This window comes from Triticum aestivum, chromosome 2B (genome assembly GCF_018294505.1).
Source record: "Triticum aestivum cultivar Chinese Spring chromosome 2B, IWGSC CS RefSeq v2.1, whole genome shotgun sequence".
NCBI lineage: Eukaryota > Viridiplantae > Streptophyta > Magnoliopsida > Poales > Poaceae > Triticum > Triticum aestivum.
Genome location: NC_057798.1, coordinates 254,263,581 through 254,280,415, shown reverse-complemented (window position 1 = coordinate 254,280,415; position 16,835 = coordinate 254,263,581).

The window sequence follows — 16,835 nt, the reverse complement described above, 5'->3', positions numbered from 1 at the left end:
CGAGCTTGCCTTGCTAGGGTGACCAGTAGCTCGAGGTGGTTCCGTTGGTGGTTCGTGGGGGAGATGGTGGCGGAGAAGTGGTGCTCTGTCTTCGTGATCTAGGCTCGGCCATGCCCTGAAGTGGGGTTGATTCTTTCATCGGAAGCCGGGTTAGCGAGGTGTGGTCCTATATTGGATTTCCTCGTTCCCACCTCTCCCCTTTCGGGGGGTTGTTGGATGGCGACCAGACAGCCAATGTTTGAGGCGCTTCGCCTTGTTTGGTCAGATGAAGATGAAAGTTGGCGTCCTCCTTCAGGCTAGCTATGCTGATAAGTTTGAGGTGGTGGTGGTGCGGCAGGTTTGGGGTCGACGGTGGATGGAGCCCCTCTTTGGCGGTGTTCTTCTTGTGTTCTTGCTCCTGCGCTCCTTGGTGAGTCTCTGCTTGGCGATGTCAAGCAACTTTGTTGGTGGCACACAGGTGTCGTGGCGTCGTCTCAGCCTCACGTGACCGTTCGAATGCACCCCCGACGCAGGTGGTGTCATGGCGCTGTGCAGTCTTGGTTGCGTGATGCCTTTGATTGCGTTGATGGTACAGTGTCATGGGTTTGTCTTCTTGGCGACGCCGACTTTGCCTTCGGTACACAGGCACCGTGGCGTCGTCTGGGCCTCGCGTGACCGTTCGAATGCACCCCGACGCAAGTGGTGTAGTGGCGTTTTACAATCTTGGTTGCATGATGCCTCCGATTGCATCGATGGTGCAGTGCCATGGCTTGTTCTCGGCTGGCCAATGCCGTTCGATCTCGCTGGGGGTGCTTTGTGTTGTGTTGGGGCGTGTTTTCCCTCTTTGTTCTCCCTTGTTTATTTGTTGTGTTCTTTGCTTTACCTCTTCTCCTCTGTAAGTGCATCTAGTGCCCCTTAGTGATTTTGGTGTATTGAAGACTTATAGGTTAAGTGACTGATGCGTTTGTGAGTGTACACAAGTCTATAAGTCTATGAGGAGTTTGATATTTACAGAGAAAGTCGACCCCTAAAAATGAAGTTCTTCGACTGAAGACTTTGATATTCTGAAGACTTTCTGAAGACTTTGAAAGTGAAGAAATTGGTGTGACCTTGAAGACTTGGTATTCATTCGAGGAATATGGAGCGTGAAGACTTTTGTTTTCGTAGTTTCATTTTCTCTTTCTTGAGTCATAGGAAACACCGTACTGTTAAAGGGGGTCGAGGAAATACTAAGGAAAAATTTCCATGTGATGCTCAACTCAAAATCCTACACCTACCAATCCCTTCGAGTGAAGCCATTAGAAATCTCATACAGTTCAGTCAATTTCTTCAGTGACAGAGACGCAGTTCTTCTGGTCACTGAGGACTTTGCTCTGACTGAGGAGTTAGGAATTCACCAGTGCGAATTGCCTACACAGTGAGGAACATGATAGCCCTGAGGAATTTGAGAGTCAAATTTCCGACCGTTGCTGTGCTGCGCGCCGGCTGTCCAAAATATCTTATCCACCTAACGGTCATATCATTGAAGGGCATTTATGTCTTATCATGTCGGGCTGCTCCCTAGGCTATAAATAGCCGCCCCCTACAACCACTAGTTGGTTGGCTGCTCCGAGAGAACTTGACACTTGTCATCTGAGAGCAACCCATCCTCCGAGGACTTTGAGCGAAAATCATCAAGTGAGGAAAATCCCAAAACCAAACCCCCACAAACCCAAAGTGATTGAGCATCACTGAAGAAATTGATCCTGCGTGGATCCTGTTGGAAATATGCCCTAGAGGCAATAATAAAAGCATTATTATTATATTTCTTTGTTCATGATAATTGTCTTTATTCATGCTATAATTGTGTTATCCGGAAATCGTAATACATGTGTTAATAACAGACACCAACATGTCCCTAGTAAGCCTCTAGTTGACTAGCTCGTTGATCAATAGATAGTCATGGTTTCCTGGCTATGGACATTGGATGTCATTGATAACGGGATCACATCATTAGGATAATGATGTGATGGACAAGACCCAATCCTAAACATAGCACAAGATCGTATAGTTCGTTTGCTAGAGTTTTTGCAATGTCAAAGTATCTCTTCCTTCGACCATGAGATCGTATAACTCCTGGATACCGTAGGAGTGCTTTGGGTGTATCAAACGTCACAACGTAACTGGGTGACTATAAAGGTGCACTACAGGTATCTCCGAAAGTATCTATTGTTTTATATGGATCGAGACTGGGATTTGTCACTCCGTATGACGGAGAGATATCACTGGGCCCACTCAGTAATGCATCATTATAATGAGCTCAAAGTGACCAAGTGTTTGGTCACGGGATCATGCATTACGGTACGAGTAAAGTGACTTGCCGGTAACAAGATTGAACGAGGTATTGGGATACCGACGATCGAATCTCGGGCAAGTAACATATCGATTGACAAAGGGAATTGCATACGGGATTGATAGAATCCTCGACATCGTGGTTCATCCGATGAGATCATCGTGGAGCGTGTGGGAGCCAACATGGGTATCCAGATCCCGCTGTTGGTTATTGACCGGAGAGCGATGTCGGTCATGTCTACATGTCTCCCGAACCCGTAGGGTCTACACACTTAAGGTTCAGTTACGCTAGGGTTGTAGGGATATGTATATGCAGTAACCCGAATGTTGTTCGGAGTCCCGGATGAGATCCCGGACGTCACGAGGAGTTCCGGAATGGTCCGGAGGTAAAGATTTATATATGGGAAGTCCTGTTTCGGGCATCAGGACAAGTTTCGGGGTTATCGGTATTGTACCGGGACCACCGGAGGGGTCCCGGGGGCCCACCGGGTGGGGCCACCCATCCCCGGGGGCCACATGGGCTGTAGGGGGTGCGCCTTGGCCTGCTTGGGCCAAGGGCACCAGCCCCACATAGGCCCATGCGCCTAGGGTTTAAGGGGGAAAGAGTCCTAGGAGGGTAAGGCACCTCCTAGGTGCCTTGGGGGGGAGGGAAACCCCACTTGGCCGCCGCACCCCCTAGGAGATTGGATCTCCTAGGGCCGGCCACCCCCCCTTGGCACCCCTATATATAGTGGGGGAGAGGAGGGACTTCATACCTTGAGTCCTTGGCCTTTGGTTGCCTCCTTCTCCCTCCCCAACACCTCCTCCACCTCCTTATTGCTTAGCGAAGCTCTGCCGGAGTACTGCAGCTCCATCAACACCACGCCGTCGTGCTGCTGCTGGTGCCATCTCCCTCAACCTCTCCTCCCTCCCTTGCTGGATCAAGAAGGAGGAGACGTGGCTGTTTCCGTACGTGTGTTGAACGCGGAGGTGCCGTCCGTTCGGTGCTAGGATCTCCGGTGATTTGGATCACGTCGTGTTCGACTACATCATCCCCGTTCTTTGAACGCTTCCGCTCGCGATCTACAAGGTATGTAGATGCATCTATTCACTCGTTGCTAGATGAACTCCTAGATGATCTTGGTGAAACGAGTAGGAAAATTTTTATTTTCTGCAACGTTCCCCAACAGTGGCATCATGAGCTAGGTCTATGCGTAGTTCTTCTTGCACGAGTAGAACACAATTGGTTGTGGGCGTAGATTTGTCAACTTTCTTGCCGCTACTAGTCTTATCTTGCTTCAGCGGTATTGTGGGATGAAGCGGCCCGGACCAACCTTACACGTACGCTTACGTGAGACCGGTTCCACCGACTAACATGCGCAAGTTGCATAAGGTGGCTGGCGGGTGTCTGTCTCTCCTACTTTAGTTGAAGCGGATTCGATGAAAAGGGTCCTTATGAAGGGTAAATAGAAGTTGACAAATCACGTTGTGGTTTCACGTAGGTAAGAAAACGTTCTTGCTAGAACCCTACTTCAGCCACGTAAAACTTGCAAACAACAATTAGAGGACGTCTAACTTGTTTTTGCAGCAAGTGCTTTGTGATATGATATGGCCAAAGTTGTGATGAATGATGAATGATCTATATGTCATGTATGAGATGTTCATGCTATTGTAATAGGAATCACGACTTGCATGTCGATGAGTATGACAACCGGCAGGAGCCATAGGAGTTGTCTTTATTTTTTGTATGACCTGCGTGTCATTAAAGAACGCCATGTAAACTACTTTACTTTATTACTAAACGCGTTAGTCATAGAAGTAGAAGTAGTCGTTGGCGTGACAACTTCATGAAGACACGATGATGGAGATCATGATGATGGAGATCATGGTGTCATGCCGGTGACAAGATGATCATGGAGCCCCGAAGATGAAGATCAAAGGAGCTATATGATATTGGCCATATCATGTCACTACTTTATATAATTGCATGTGATGTTTATTATGTTTTATGCATCTTGTTTACTTAGAACGACGGTAGTAAATACGATGATCCCTTACAAAATTTCAAGAAGTGTTCTCCCCTAACTGTGCACCGTTGCTACAGTTCGTCGTTTCGAAGCACCACGTGATGATCGGGTGTGATAGATTCTTACGTTCACATACAACGGGTGTAAGACAGTTTTACACAGCGAAAACACTTAGGGTTAACTTGACGAGCCTAGCATGTACAGACATGGCCTCGGAACACGGAGACCGAAAGGTCGAACACGAGTCGTATGGAAGATACGATCTACATGAGAATGTTCACCGACGATGACTAGTCCGTCTCACGTGATGATCGGACACGGCCTAGTCGACTCGGATCGTGTAACACTTAGATGACCAAAGGGATGTCAAATCTAAGTGGGAGTTCATTATAATTTGATTAGATGAACTTAATTATCATGAACTTAGTCTAAAATTTTTACAATATGTCTTGTAGATCAAATGGCCAACGTAGTCCTCAACTTCAACGCGTTCCTAGAGAAAACCAAGCTGAAAGACGATGGCAGCAACTATACGGACTGGGTCCGGAACCTGAGGATCATCCTCATAGCTGCCAAGAAAGATTATGTCCTACAAGCACCGCTAGGTGATGCACCTGTTCTCCCTGCAGAACAAGACGTCATGAACGCTTGGCAGGCACGTTTTGATGACTACTCCCTCGTTCAGTGCGGCATGCTTTACAGCTTAGAGCCGGGGCTCCAAAAGCGTTTTGAGAGACATGGAGCATATGAGATGTTCGAAGAGCTGAAAATGGTTTTCCAAGCTCATGCCCGGGTCGAGAGATATGAAGTCTCTGACAAATTCTTCAGCTGTAAGATGGAGGAAAATAGTTCTGTCAGTGAGCACATACTCACTATGTCTGGGTTACATAACCGCTTGACTCAGCTGGGAGTTAATCTCCCGGATGATGCGGTCATTGACAGAATCCTCCAGTCGCTTCCACCGAGCTACAAGAGCTTTGTGATGAACTTCAATATGCAGGGGATGGAAAAGACCATTCCTGAAGTATTTGCTATGCTGAAATCAGCAGAGGTAGAAGTCAGAAAGGAACATCAAGTGTTGATGGTCAATAAAACCACTAAGTTCAAGAAGGGAAAGGGTAAAAAGAACTTCAAGAAGGACGGCAAGGTAGTTGCCGCGCCCAGCAAGCAAGCTGTCGGGAAGAAGCCAATGAATGGACCCAAGCCCGAGACTGAGTGTTTTTATTGCAAGGAAAGTGGTCACTGGAAGCGGAACTGCCCCAAATACTTAGCGGACAAGAAGGCCGGCAAAACCAAAGGTATATTTGATATACATGTAATTGATGTGTACCTTACCAGTAATCGTAGTAACTCCTGGGTATTTGATACCGGTGCCGTTGCTCATATTTGTAACACACAACAGGAGCTGCGGAATAAACAGAGACTGGCAAAGGACGAGGTGACGATGCGCGTCGGGAATGGTTCCAAGGTCGATGTGATCGCCGTCGGCACGCTACCTCTACATTTACCTACGGGATTAGTTTTGAACCTCAATAATTGTTATTTTGTGCCAAGTTTGAGCATGAACATTGTATCAGGATCTCGTTTAATTCGAGATGGCTACTCATTAAATCCGAGAATAATGGTTGTTCTATTTATATGAGAGATATGTTTTATGGTCATGCTCCGATGGTGAATGGTTTATTCTTTATGAATCTCGAGCGTAATGCTACACATATTCATAGTGTAAGTACCAAAAGATGTAAGATTGATAGTGATAGTCCCACATACTTGTGGCACTGCCGCCTCGGTCACATAGGTGTCAAACGCATGAAGAAGCTCCATGCTGATGGACTTTTAGAGTCTCTTGATTACGAATCATTTGACACGTGCGAACCATGCCTCATGGGTAAAATGACCAAGACTCCATTCTCAGGAACAATGGAGAGAGCAACCAACTTATTGGAAATCATACATACTGATGTGTGCGGTCCAATGAGTGTTGAGGCTCGCGGTGGCTATCGTTATGTTCTCACCCTCACTGATGACTTGAGTAGATATGGGTATGTCTACTTAATGAAACACAAGTCTGAGACCTTTGAAAAGTTCAAGGAATTTCAGAGTGAAGTTGAGAATCAACGTGACAGGAAAATCAAGTTTCTACGATCAGATCGTGGAGGAGAATACTTGAGTCACGAGTTTGGTACACACTTAAGAAAATGTGGAATAGTTTCACAACTCACGGTGCCTGGAACACCTCAGCGTAATGGTGTGTCCGAACGTCGTAATCGCACTCTATTAGATATGGTGCGATCTATGATGTCTCTTGCCGATTTACCACTATCTTTTTGGGGCTATGCTTTAGAGACTGCCGCATTCACTTTAAATAGGGCCCCGTCGAAATCCGTTGAGACGACACCGTATGAATTATGGTTTGGGAAGAAACCTAAGCTGTCATTTCTAAAAGTTTGGGGATGCGATGCTTATGTCAGGGAACTTCAACCTGAAAAGCTCGAACCCAAATCGGAAAAATGCGTCTTCATAGGATACCCTAAAGAAACTGTTGGGTATATCTTCTACCTCAGATCCGAAGGCAAGATCTTTGTTGCCAAGAATGGGTCCTTTCTGGAGAAAGAGTTTCTCTCGAAAGAAGTAAGTGGGAGGAAAGTAGAGCTTGATGAAGTATTACCTCTTGAACCAGAAAATGGCGCAACTCAAGAAAATGTTCCTGAGGTGCCTGCACCGACTAGAGAGGAAGTTAATGATAATGATCAAGATACTTCAGATCAAGCTCCTACTGAAATTCGAAGGTCCACGAGGACACGTTCCGCACCAGAGTGGTACGGCAACCCTGTCTTGGAAATCATGTTGTTAGACAACGGTGAACCTTCGAACTATGAAGAAGCAATGGCGGGTCCGGATTCCGACAAATGGCTAGAAGCCATGAAATCCGAGATAGGATCCATGTATGAAAACGAAGTATGGACTTTGACTGACTTGCCCGTAGAACGGCGAGCCATAGAAAATAAATGGATCTTTAAGAAGAAGACAGACGCGGATGGTAATGTGACCATCTATAAAGCTCGGCTTGTCGCTAAGGGTTATCGACAAGTTCAAGGGGTTGACTACGATGAGACTTTCTCACCGGTAGCGAAGCTGAAGTCCGTCCGAATCATGTTAGCAATTGCCGCATTTTATGATTATGAAATTTGGCAAATGGACGTCAAAACGGCATTCCTTAATGGTTTCCTTAAGGAAGAATTGTATATGATGCAGCCGGAAGGTTTTGTCGATCCTAAAAATGCTGACAAGGTGTGCAAGCTCCAACGCTCGATTTATGGGCTGGTGCAAGCATCTCGGAGTTGGAACATTCGTTTTGATGAGATGATCAAAGCGTTTGGTTTTACACAGACTTATGGAGAAGCCTGTGTTTACAAGAAAGTGAGTGGGAGCTCTATAGCATTTCTCATACTATATGTAGATGACATACTTTTGATGGGAAATGATATAGAACTTTTGGACAGCATTAAGGCCTACTTGAATAAGAGTTTTTCAATGAAGGACCTTGGAGAAGCTGCTTATATATTAGGCATCAAGATCTATAGGGATAGATCAAGACGCCTCATAGGTCTTTCACAAAGCACATATCTTGATAAGATTTTGAAGAAGTTCAAAATGGATCAGTCCAAGAAAGGGTTCTTGCCTGTTTTGCAAGGTGTGAAATTGAGCTCAACTCAATGTCCGACCACGGCAGCAGAGATAGAAGAGATGAGTGTCATCCCCTATGCCTCAGCCATAGGTTCTATTATGTATGCCATGCTGTGTACCAGACCTGATGTAAACCTTGCCGTAAGTTTGGTAGGAAGGTACCAAAGTAATCCCGGCAAGGAACACTAGACAGCGGTCAAGAATATCCTGAAGTACCTGAAAAGGACTAAGGAAATGTTTCTCGTTTATGGAGGTGACGAAGAGCTCGTCGTAAAAGGTTACGTCGACGCTAGCTTCGACACAGATCTGGATGACTCTAAGTCACAAACCGGATACGTGTATATTTTGAATGGTGGGGCAGTAAGCTGGTGCAGTTGCAAGCAGAGCGTCGTGGCGGGATCTACATGTGAAGCGGAGTACATGGCAGCCTCGGAGGCAGCACATGAAGCAATATGGGTGAAGGAGTTCATCACCGACCTAGGAGTCATACCCAATGCATCGGGGCCGATCAAGCTCTTCTGTGACAACACTGGAGCTATTGCACTTGCCAAGGAGCCCAGGTTTCACAAGAAGACAAGGCACATCAAGCGTCGCTTCAACTCCATCCGTGAAAATGTTCAAGATGGAGACATAGAGATTTGTAAAGTACATACGGACCTGAATGTAGCAGATCCGTTGACTAAACCTCTCCCAAGAGCAAAACATGATCAACACCAGAATTCCATGGGTGTTCGATTCATCACAATGTAACTAGATTATTGACTCTAGTGCAAGTGGGAGACTGTTGGAAATATGCCCTAGAGGCAATAATAAAAGCATTATTATTATATTTCTTTGTTCATGATAATTGTCTTTATTCATGCTATAATTGTGTTATCCGGAAATCGTAATACATGTGTGAATAACAGACACCAACATGTCCCTAGTAAGCCTCTAGTTGACTAGCTCGTTGATCAATAGATAGTCATGGTTTCCTGGCTATGGACATTGGATGTCATTGATAACGGGATCACATCATTAGGATAATGATGTGATGGACAAGACCCAATCCTAAACATAGCACAAGATCGTATAGTTTGTTTGCTAGAGTTTTTGCAATGTCAAAGTATCTCTTCCTTCGACCATGAGATCGTATAACTCCTGGATACCGTAGGAGTGCTTTGGGTGTATCAAACGTCACAACGTAACTGGGTGACTATAATGGTGCACTACAGGTATCTCCGAAAGTATCTATTGTTTTATATGGATCGAGACTGGGATTTGTCACTCCGTATGACGGAGAGATATCACTAGGCCCACTCAGTAATGCATCATCATAATGAGCTCAAAGTGACCAAGTGTTTGGTCACGGGATCATGCATTACGGTACGAGTAAAGTGACTTACCGGTAACAAGATTGAACGAGGTATTGGGATACCGACGATCGAATCTCGGGCAAGTAACATATCGATTGACAAAGGGAATTGCATACGGGGTTGATAGAATCCTCGACATCGTGGTTCATCCGATGAGATCATCGTGGAGCGTGTGGGAGCCAACATGGGTATCCAGATCCCGCTGTTGGTTATTGACCGGAGAGCGATCTCGGTCATGTCTACATGTCTCCCGAACCCGTAGGGTCTACACACTTAAGGTTCAGTTACGCTAGGGTTGTAGGGATATGTATATGCAGTAACCCGAATGTTGTTCGGAGTCCCGGATGAGATCCCGGACGTCACGAGGAGTTCCGGAATGGTCCGGAGGTAAAGATTTATATATGGGAAGTCCTGTTTCGGGCATCGGGACAAGTTTCGGGGTTATCGGTATTGTACCGGGACCACCGGAGGGGTCCCGGGGGCCCACCGGGTGGGGCCACCCATCCCCGGGGGCCACATGGGCTGTAGGGGGTGCGCCTTGGCCTGCTTGGGCCAAGGGCACCAGCCCCACATAGGCCCATGCGCCTAGGGTTTAAGGGGGAAAGAGTCCTAGGAGGGTAAGGCACCTCCTAGGTGCCTTGGGGGGGGAGGGAAACCCCCCTTGGCCGCCGCACCCCCTAGGAGATTGGATCTCCTAGGGCCGGCCACCCCCCCTTTGGCACCCCTATATATAGTGGGGGAGAGGAGGGACTTCATACCTTGAGTCCTTGGCCTTTGGTTGCCTCCTTCTCCCTCCCCAACACCTCCTCCACCTCCTTATTGCTTAGCGAAGCTCTGCCGGAGTACTGCAGCTCCATCAACACCACGCCGTCGTGCTGCTGCTGGTGCCATCTCCCTCAACCTCTCCTCCCTCCCTTGCTGGATCAAGAAGGAGGAGACGTGGCTGTTTCCGTACGTGTGTTGAACGCGGAGGTGCCGTCCGTTCGGTGCTAGGATCTCCGGTGATTTGGATCACGTCGTGTTCGACTACATCATCCCCGTTCTTTGAACGCTTCCGCTCGCGATCTACAAGGTATGTAGATGCATCTATTCACTCGTTGCTAGATGAACTCCTAGATGATCTTGGTGAAACGAGTAGGAAATTTTTTATTTTCTGCAACGTTCCCCAACAGATCCGACGCTTGTTACCTTTGAAGAATGTGCTTCTTCCAGACGGTTAGGCGTCAAGGTCTAGAGCATCCAAGAGGAATTGTGGATCGCTGAGTGACCAAGTCTGTGAAGGTTTGGAAGTCACCTGAAGACTTACCACGAGTGATTGGACGAGGCCTGCGTGGTCTTAGTTCAAGGAGAATACGGTGAGGATTGGGTGTCCTGAGTTGCGGCTCAGAGACTGGGTGTCCGGGACTGTGTGTCCTCGAGTTTAAATACTCAGCCGCTCCAACCAGACGTACAACTGAGACAGCAGTTGGAACTGGTCTACCAAATCATTGTCTTCACCAACTGACTGGTTCTATTTCCTCAACTCTTTCATTTCCTCATTACTGTGTTGAATGTTGTTCATATCTGTGCTTGAAGACTTTGACTGAAGACTTTCACAAATTCCTCAGTTCAATTTCTTCAGTCTGTTTGTCTTCATCTTGTTATCCTGTGTTTACGCTTTCTGTACTCTGTGCTTGTCTTCATTTCATCATGATGACTATGTTTGTATCCTATTATGTTTACTTCTGAGTACTTATTCTGCTGCAAGTAGTTCTTCGCTAAGGAATTTCCTCACCAGCAAATTCCTCAGTGAAGAATTCATAAAAATCGCCTATTCACCCCCCCTCTAGTCGATATAACGCACTTTCAATTGGTATCAGAGCAAGGTAGTCTCTTGTTCTGTGTGATTTTGGTTTAACCGCCTGGAGTTTTAGTTATGTCGACCGCAGGTATGAAGAAAGTGACATGCCCTATCTTTGACGGTCATGACTATCCCAAGTGGAAGGCCATGATGAGGAAGCGCCTCATGGCAAAGAACAGCGAGCTGTGGACCGTCATTGAGATTGGTCTTACTGATCTATGCAAGATGGCGAATGCTGATGATATTCGCAAGTACACTCGACTTGACATCATAGCGAAGGATATCATCTGCTCCTGCCTATCCAGAGATCAATTCGGGCGAATTATGCATCTTGGCAATTCGAAGCTCATCTGGGACCGAATCTCTGATGTCTATGAAGGTCATCGAACTCGTCATGATCCCTGGTTTGAGGACTTCATTGAATCTCTCAAAATGATGACTTTCGAGCCAGAATCATCCTCTTCTGCATCTTGTCTCATGGCAAACGGTGCTGAGGTAACCGAATGCTCCTCATCCGAGTCTTGTGAAAATGAATCTGATAATGATGAATCTGACAATGATGAATCTGATGATGATATTGAATCCTGCTATAACAAACTTATTTGTGTTGCCACTAAACAACAAACGGTTTTAGAACAAACTCAAGATATGCTAGAAAAGAGTGATAATATGTTGCGCAAAGAAATGGATCAGTCAAAAGCATTGGGTGAATGTCTTCAGAGAATTCACTCCAAGCTTGACGCCCTTCAAGATCAACATAATACCCTCTTGACTGATCACGAGAAGCTTTCTCTTGAATCTCTTCAAAGAAAGGAAGATCTTAAAAAGCTAAGAGTGTGTTATGAAGATCTTCAGAAGGAGCGCGATTCATTGCTTGCTCAACAAATCAGCGCTTCTCAGGAAGAATTTGTTCCTCCATGCTTAAAGTGCATTGAACGTGAATCTGCTAATTCTTCACCTGAATGTTCAAATGCTTCAACTGTTACAAATTCTTCATCTGCCTCTGCTATCACTAATTCCTCACCTGAGGACATTGCTAGTATCACTGACAATGCAGGGCTGAAGGAATTGTACATGACAGGCATGTACAAAAGCCTCAAAGGGCATCAGACACTTTGTGATGTGCTCAAAAAGCAGATCCTCAACAGAAACCCTAGGAAAGAGGGTATTGCCTTTGAGAGGAAACTCAATGCTGATGGAACATATTGGAAGCCTGAGCAGTACCCCAAAACCTCATGGGTTGCTGCAAAGGGACCTCCAGTTGATCCATCTAACTTATCTGGCTTTACATGTGAATCTTCTCATTCTTCTGATGAGTCATTTGACTCCAACTATAAACTGTTCAAAAATTAGAATGGTGAAGTATTTGCTAGATATGTTGGCACTAACTGCAGGAACGGTTCCCCTATGAAGAAAATCTGGGTTCCCAAAAGTTGAGTTGAAAGTCTTCAGGTGAATGTCCTCATGACACCACCTGTGAAGAACAGGAACCCCAGATCAAATTCTTCGTATGGACCAAATTCTTCATATGGATCCAAGTCCTTATATGGACCAAATTCTTCACATCGATCAAATTCCTCAACTGGATCAAAGTCCTCATATGATTATCATCGTGCTAACAACTCTGTCTCGCAGGGTAGAGCTAAGGGCTATGAATATGTGCATTATTCTTCAAACCATTATGTTCATAAGTCCTCGAAGAATTACTCTGCTTATTCATATGCTTACCTTAACCCCTCTTATGTGAAGAGAAATGGTTTGGCATCTTTGCCACCTTTCTCACATGGTGCTCGCAGGATGGTGAACTCTTTGCCACCCCTCCAGATGTGGGTGGTGAAGAAAAAGAACTAATCTCTTCTGCAGGGTCAGGTCTCCAGACGTGCTCTAACGTCTGAAGAATTTGCTGGGGACCTGACAAAAATTGCCTGAAGGGACGCAGGCGAATCATGATGAAATGAACTTTCATTTCATACGTCCTAATACTGCTATATCTGTTTATTGCTTGATGAAACTCATCTGATGAACTTGATATCATATTCTTCACTGATGAAGCATATGAGATTGTAAGCTACACTAATTCATCTGTAGGATGATCAACCCAAAACCACTGAATGGGTCCTCGATAGTGGATGTACAAATCACATGACTGGTGACAAGAATCTATTGATGGATGCTCCCTTATCACCGTCACCTCTGAAGCATATCATCTTTGCTGACAAAGGCAAAAGTCAGGTATTGGGTCTTGGTAAGGTTGCTATCTCTAAGGACAAGCACATGGACAAAGTCATGCTTGTTGAGTCCTTAGGATACAATCTCATGTCAGTCTCAATGCTTTGTGATCTTGATATGGTTGTTGTCTTTGGCAAATATCACTGTGTTGTGATTATGGAAGCTGACAATTCCAAAGTCTTCGAAGGCTTTAGGAGAGGAGACCTGTATATTGTTGATTTCTCTACAGGACCACAACCAGCCGTATGTCTACTTGCAAAAGCTTCAGAAGGCTGGCTATGGCATCGACGACTTGGTCACGCAGGCATGAGGAATTTGAACACGCTTGCGAAGAAGAAGCATGTCATTGGCATTGAGAATGTCAAATTCCTCAAGGATCACTTATGCGAAGCCTGTGAGGCTGGAAAAATGACCAAGGCCAAGCATCCAGCGAAGACTATCATGACCACTACCCGTCCATTCGAATTGCTTCACATGGACCTCTTCGGACCTAATCATTATTCAGCAGTCACTAATGATGCATCTCTATATGGTTTTGTCATTGTTGATGATTACTCTCGATATACATGGGTACACATTGTTACTTACAAACATGAAGTGCAGGAAGTCTTCAAACGATTTTCCTCGAGGGCTTCAACCAACTTTGATGTGAAGATCAAGCATATCAGAAGTGACAATGGAACTGAGTTCAAGAATTCCGTTCTTTATGCCTATCTTGATGAACTTGGTATTACTCATGAGTTGTCTGCTCCCTATACTCCTCAGCAGAATGGCGTTGTGGAGCGCAAGAACAGAACTCTTGTTGAGATGGCTCGCACTATGCTTGATGAATACAAAACGCCTCAGCGTTTTTGGATTGATGCAATTGATACTGCTTGCCACATCATCAACAAAGTATATCTTCACAAATTCTTCAAGAAGACTGCCTATGAACTCCTCACTGACAAGAAACCCAATGTGAGTTATTTCAAAGTCTTCGGTGCTAAATGTTGGATTAGAGATCCTCACCACAACTCTAAATTTGCACCGAAAGCACATGAAGGTTTTATGCTTGGTTACGGAAAGGACTCGCACACCTACAGAGTCTTCAACATTGTTCTTCACAAGATTGTTGACACTGTAGATGTGCGGTTCGATGAAACTAATGGCTCGCAAAGAGAGCACCTACCTTCTGTGTTAGATGAACCAGCACCTGAGGATGCTATCAAGCTCAAGGCAACTAAGGATGTCATTCCGACTGAAGAATCTGCTGAAGAATTCATTCCTGTTCGTGAAGAACGTCGAGCTGATGCGTCTGAAGAACACGATGAGGAAAATGGTGCTGAAGAAAATGCTGATCAAAATCCTCAGCAACAACCAACTCATCCATGCGTTGCAAAAGAAGTGCAAGTGGAAAAGATCATCGATGACATTAGCGCACCAGGTCCTCTCACACGCTCAAAAGCATCACATTTATCTAACTTTTGTGGGCACTATGCTTTTGTCTCTATCACAGAGCCCACTAAGGTAGATGAAGCATTTCTGGAGCCGGAGTGGATTCAGGCTATGCAAGAAGAATTACATCAGTTCGAGCTGAACAATGTCTGGTAATTGGTCAATCGCCCAGATCCTCGCAAGCATAATATCATTGGCACAAAGTGGATCTACCGCAACAAGCAAGATGAAAATGGCCTTGTGGTGAGGAATAAGGCACGACTAGTAGCTCAAGGCTACACACAGGTTGAAGGAATTGATTTTGATGAAACTTTTGCACCTGTTGCTAGACTTGAGGCTATTCGCATATTACTTGCTTACGCTAACCATCATGATATCATCTTATATCAAATGGATGTGAAAAGTGCATTCCTCAATGGTAAGCTTGAGGAAGAAGTATATGTTGCTCAACCCCCAGGTTTTGAAGATCCCAAGAATCCTGACAAAGTCTTCAGACTCAATAAGGCCCTCTATGGCCTCAAGCAAGCCCCTCGGGCGTGGTATGATACATTGAAGGAATTCTTCGTGAAGAATGGCTTCACACCCGGTTCACTCGACCCTACTCTTTTTACTAAATCATATGATGGTGAACTGTTTGTGTGCCAAATATATGTTGATGATATTATCTTTGGCTGTACTAACCAACGTTATAGTGATGAATTTGCCTATATGATGAGTGAAGAATATCAAATGTCTATGATGGGAGAGTTGAAATTCTTCTTAGGTCTTCAAATTCGTCAGCAGCGCAATGGCATATTCATATCTCAGGAGAAATACCTCAAAGATGTACTGAGGAAATTCGGCATGCAAGATTGCAAAGGCGTCAAAATTCCTATGCCCACAAATGGCCATCTATGCACTGATGAAAATGGTATTGACTTCGATCACAAGGTATACCGCTCCATGATTGGTTCCTTATTGTACTTATGTGCATCTAGGCCAGATATAATGCTTAGTGTTTGCATGTGTGCCCGATTTCAAGCTGCACCGAAGGAATCACACCATAAGGCTGTGAAGCATATTCTTCGATATCTAGCTCACACGCCAACACTAGGATTATGGTACCCCAAGGGCTCTGCTTTTGATCTCATTGGATATTCTGACTCTGACTATGCTGGTGATCGTGTGGACCGCAAGTCAACATCTGGCACTTGTCATTTCCTCGGACGATCTTTGGTCTATTGGTCCTCGAAGAAACAGAACTGCGTATCACTGTCTACTGCTGAAGCTGAATACATTGCTGCTGGCTCATGCTGTGCTCAACTGCTTTGGATGAAGCAAACCCTCAAGGACTATGGCATCAACGTGAAGAATGTGCCTCTCCTCTGCGACAATGAGAGTGCCATCAAGATTGCTCACAACCCAGTTCAGCACTCGAAGACTAAGCACATCCAGATTCGTCATCATTTTCTTCGTGATCATGTGTTGAAGGGCGACATCTCCATCGAGCATGTGAAGAGTGAAGAACAGCTAGCTGATATCTTCACTAAGCCCTTGGATGAGAAGAGATTTAGCAAGTTGCGGTGTGAGCTAAATATCTTAGAATTTTCGAATGTACTTTGAAAAGGACACACATCCTAACCCTTATGCAGAATTGATGACTTAGATGTGCAACACATGAAGAAACGTTTTTCTTCAATCAATGAAGAATAACACTCTAAGTGTGAAGAAATTAATGAATAATTTGATTCTCAGAACCCTATGACAATTGTACGCGGTGTCTGAAATCATCATTCTTATACGGTGGGTCACGCCACCACAAAAGTTGAAAATCTTCAATTTGAGTTTTTCCTCATTTTTGAAATTCTTCAGTTTTTCAAATTCTTCAACTTTGCAAAATCTTCACTGTTTCCGTCATTTTTCTTCATTGGCTATATATATATATATATATATATATATATATATATATATATATATATATATATATATATATAT